General features: G+C 39.8%; 1 protein-coding gene across 4 annotated transcripts in view; it reads left to right on the top strand.

The window, feature by feature from the left end:
- Positions 1-5,272, top strand: part of EIF4B (eukaryotic translation initiation factor 4B) — a 32,418-nt gene that overhangs the window by 789 nt on the left and 26,357 nt on the right. The window lies entirely within an intron of this gene.

Raw genomic sequence — 5,272 nt, 5'->3', positions numbered from 1 at the left:
CAGTTAGAACCCGAGCGCGAGTAGCTGGAGGGGCGGGAGGTGGCAGTGATGCGCGTGCGCAGGAGGAGAGCTGAAGGTAGTCGAGACGGGCGCGCCTTAAAAGCACGCGCGAGAGCGCAGATGGCAAGACTTTAGCTCCTGTGTTGTTTTATGTCCTTCCACTTCCCCTTTTGGAGTGTGGCCCGGCCTGTGTATTGCAAGGGTCTGTGTTAGGCTTGGAGGTTGGAGTTACAGAGTTAGGTGGGATTGGGAAACCCACTGGTGCACCCACGTGTTGGAAGAGAGGAAGCAGGGTGGAGTCAGGTTTCTAGTAAGTCAACACAGTTTTACTGAACTGCAAAGTAGACTAGCACGCGGTTCATGGTGTTGGAGATACAGTGATGAGCAAGATCAGATCCCTTGACAGCTTCCATTTTGGTTGAATTTTTATACCTTCAATGGTGGGATTCAGCTTTTTTAAATTTTTTTTCTGAGATAATTGAACAACTAGGAGTGATTTTAAAATAATACTAGTTGCTCGAGTTGTTTTCTGTTTAGACTTCTTGGAGGGAGGGAATATCACTGCCATGCAAGTCTATTTACATTTCTAATGAAATTAGCAGTGAGCTGTGCAGCATTTTGTAGCATTAATTTTGGTTTTGGGGACATACGGTGGGCATTCCTAATCTGAGGATTCAAACCACGGAGATGGAAAATACTGGGGGGGTGGGGGGGATGTTGTGTTGCTGGCATGTATTATGTAGTTAGCCTGTACTGGGCATGTATAGACTTTTTGTATTACTCCCTAAACAGAACAGTGTAACAACTGTTTACATACCATAACTTTGTATTAGGTATTGGAAGTAATTTAGAGGTGATTTAAAGTATACTGGAGGATTTTATAGTGTATATGCAAATACTATGCCATTCTGAATAAAGTACTTGAGCATATGAGGAATTTTAGTATCCACAGAGGCCCAGGAAAAACCCCCTACAGTACCAAGGATCGACTAGTTCCTTTTCCCTGGCCCGACCTTGCATACTACAAAATATTTATTGAGCCCCTGCTGTCTCTGGACATTCATTTACCACCAAGAATTTATCATCTCTGTTATTACATAGGAGACTAAGGATTGTGTATGTCTTTGGAGAATGTTGAGGGAATTGAGATGCATTTGAACATCATACCTTTTCATCGATGTAGCACTAGACAATTAACCAAGCACTTTTGTGTCTCTTGTCTCGTTTGATGCTCTGAGATAAATGTAGCTAGATGGTGGTATCTCCCAGCTGAAGAAGATGAAATTATTTGTTCAAGGTCATACTGTATGCAGGTGGCAGAGCAAAGTCGAAATCTTTGAGACTCCTGACTCTTCTCCATTATCAACTTGGAAATAACAAGGTTGGCTTCCATGTCATAAGTTCTGGGTGCTGCCCAAAAGCTTCATGTGAAACAAAGTGCTTATTCAGCCTGCATTTGCCATCATAACAGCTTAGTGTCATATTTAGTGAGAAAGCTATACTCCCTTTCTCCGTAACTTTTGTGGAATTTTTTAAAGTGGAAGACATGTTAGCTATTTGTGTCATTGGTTTCAGAGTTGAGTGAAAAACGGAAGGGTCAGTGGGATTTGCTTAGTGATATCTCCTGTTGCATACTTACTCTTTCTTGGAAGCTCTCATCTCCTTTAATTCCTTAAATCTCTTTAGATTGTGAACTATGCTAGTATCTGACAGTCTGCCCTTGAAGAATTTGGAGTTTATCAAAATTCTTTACCTACTTTGAATCTTTTCCATTTAATCACGCTAATTTTGTTGAGTGACCAGTATTCCCAGATATTGGTCACTCAACCAATATGGCTGTAGTGATCCTATATAATAAAAGGGTGACATGCAAATTGACCCTAACGGCGGAACAACCAGAACGACTGCTAGACCAGTCACTATGAGGCGTACTGACCACCTCTTGGTCCTTTTCTGTGGCCAGCAGGCTCTGATCGCCTGATGGCGAACAGGGAGCCAGGGACGGGTGCCAGGCCAAGGCCCCCGCCCCACCAGTGCCTGGCCAGTTGCCCCACACACAGAGGGCAACCCATGGTGGGGGTAGGGCCAGCAAGTGGGCAGAAACAGCCCACCTCTTGGTCCCTTCCCCCGGCTCTCAGGCACCTATCACCAGATGGCAAAAGGGGAACCGTGGGTGGGTGGCAGCAGGGGGCAGGGTTGGCTTCGGGCAGCCAGGGAAGATGGCCCTGATCGCAGGCCAGGCCTAGGCACCATACCCGCACACAAATCTCGTGTGCCGGGCCTCTAGTAAAACTATAAAATTCTCAGAATGTAATTTCAGTATATTTCTTGATGTTAAATGTTTGATGCAGGTTAATTTTTCAGACTAAAATGCTTTAAAACTGGAAGTAGTATTTATATATGCCCACAAAAGGCCTTTTTCATTTGCTTAACACTTATAAAATGCCATTATATGTGGGATCTTGTTTTATTGTTTTTTATAGAAAGAGGATGGTGTCCAGTGATAGTTTTTGTACATCTCTTGGTACAACTGAACCTTTTAGTTAGTTTAAAATAGTTACATTGGTTGCTATAGATGCTGTTCACATATTACCTATTTTCAAATCCCATCCCCTGTCTACCATGTCTGTTACTCTGGGAATAATATACTCAGAATCAGAAGGCCAAAACTAAAACTTAATGAAAATTCAAGTACAAATACAGAGAGTAGTGTCAAAGTAAAAATGTTTCTAAGTAATGTCATTTAAATACACACTTTAAATAGCTTTGATATATAATTCACATACCATATATGTATGGCTTAGAATGCAATACCCTACTATTTGGTATTTGTCTCAAAACAGCCTAGAATTTATTCTCTTTTCATGATGGTGTGAGAAAGAATGAACTTCAGGTAGGTGTGTGTGTTTGTTTTTTAACCACGTGCTTATTTGTAATTAAGTATGTGTATGTACATTTTTAAGTGCATATACCAAAGTCAGTTTCTCAGATTTGTGATAGATATTGCTTTGGTCCTAATGGTAGGAAAATGCCCAAAGCAAGAAGTTATTCTTAAATTTTTATAGCTCCTCTCTTACAGATAATCTCCAAGTACTTTGTGTAGTGGTTAGCATGATGTGTTTTTTTATTTTTATAATTATCAAATTGAGTGGGAAGGTGAGGAAAGGGCAATAGGCATTTTCCTCAGATTGTCAAGATGAAATTGGGCAGAGAAGAAGGGTTCATAATTACCTGAACCTAGGGGTTGAAGTGATGGAGCTTATTAGTTCTGACTTAGTCTCTATTCTCTACTCTGCTGAACTATAATGCAGTAAAGGTAAGGCCTCTCAACATCATGATATCACATTGTATGAAACCTCTTCAGTCTGGGCTCTAATTACTGTAGTTCTAGGTATTCTTGTATTTGGGTGCATTGATTGCATTTATACAATGCTGTTTCTTTAAGGAAACATTTGTTAATCACTATTCTTTCATTCTGGAGGATATGGCGAGATTCACTTCCTTTAAAAGAAACAGCTTATCCATTAGCAGTCATTTATCCTCACCCCTCCTCCAACATTAATCTGTTTCTTTGTATTTACCTGTTCTGAATATCTTATACAATATGTGGACTTTGTTATTAGCTTCCTTCACTTAGCATGTTTTCAGGATTCATTTGTATTGTAGGATGTATGGGAACTCAGTCCTTACTGCCAAATTGTATGGACATCTATATTTTATTTATCCGTTCATCAGTTAATGGACGTTTGGGTTGTTTCAGGTTTTTTTGCCTAGTTTGAATAATACTGCTGTGATCTTATACAGGTTTTTATGACACTTTCTGAATTTCTTAGCCTGTGGTTACTAAAACATTCAAAAGAGTTGATAACCCTATAAAGTAAGTGGGACTTAGTCTGACAGGATCTAAAATTAGGAAACTTAATTTTTGACAAAGCCTTGTTACTCGAACTCCCCTTCCTAAATAAGAGATTAAGGTGCAGGAGTGGACAGCGTTGTACAACCAAAAAGCTTTATTGCTTATCGTGCTTTAAGATGTCCTCTGTTTTGAAATACAGAACTATCAGCCAGTCTCTATGGATTTTATCACTCCAATAGCTGCCAGCTGTGTTTTTATTACCAATACAAAGAGCATATTTTCTACATTCTGCAACCTGATAATCCTGAATACTTGGTTTATTGCCGTCACTTTTCTGCTGCTGTACTTTATGTTGGGCTAACATTTCCTTTTATTTGTCCTTTTAGTTATTAATGTGAAAATAACACTTATAACAGTGGTCCTCAACCAGGGGCAATTTTGTCTCCCCCCAGGAGGCATATAGCAGTGTCTGGAGGCATTTTTTATTGTGGGGTGGGGACTTTTTTATTGGCATCTAATGAATAGAAACTAGAGATGCTAGTAACATTCTGCAATGCACAGGACAGTCCCCTCAACAGAATTACCTAGCCTACAATGTCGGTATAGAAATCGAGAAACTGACAGAGTTAAGTTGATTGGTTGTCTTTATTTTTTATATATATCATAACAAATTCTGTTTATTGAGAATGCTAGAGATAAATTATTTCTTGTTTAAGGACAAAAATTTTGAAAAATACTTTCTTTTTAAGATGTCTTAAAAATACATTTTTATTGATTTCGGAGAGGAGAGGGAGAGATAGTAGCATCAATGATGAGAGAGAATCATGGGTGGGCTGCCTCCTGCACACCCCACACTGGGAATGGAGCCTGCAACTCGGGCATGTGCTCTGAACGGGAATCGAACCGTGACCTCCTGGTTCATAGGTTGGTGCTCAACCACTGAGCCATGCCAGCTGGGTTTAAGATCTATTATTTAACCTATATGAGTCTATAAAAGAGCTTTACAAGTAGTCGGCCCTCTACCTTCAGCTGTCTCGTGGGCAGATGTCACCAGTTGCTAACGGAAAAAAACATTAGGGGGAAAAGGTATACTATGTAGTTAGGTCTGCAATGGTTGCATGTGTACAGACAATATACACTTTTTTCTTGTCATTATTCCCTAAATACAGTTTAACTATATAGCATTTACATTGTTTTTGGTATTATAAGTAATCTATAAATGACTTAAAGTATATGGGAGGATGAGTTAAAGTACATCATTTCATATAAAAGTCGTGAGTATCTGAGGATTTGGGCATTCATGGGGGAAGGAGCTTGGGACTGGATACCTAGAGATCACTGTACCCAGTGTTGTCAGTTACAATTGTAATTGAGGCAGCAAGCAGAGGATTTAATAAAATTTCTAGACACGTGTTT

The sequence above is a fragment of the Myotis davidii genome, unplaced genomic scaffold (genome assembly GCF_000327345.1).
Source record: "Myotis davidii unplaced genomic scaffold, ASM32734v1 scaffold233, whole genome shotgun sequence".
Taxonomy (NCBI): domain Eukaryota; kingdom Metazoa; phylum Chordata; class Mammalia; order Chiroptera; family Vespertilionidae; genus Myotis; species Myotis davidii.
This window is presented reverse-complemented; position numbering and strand designations above follow the sequence as displayed.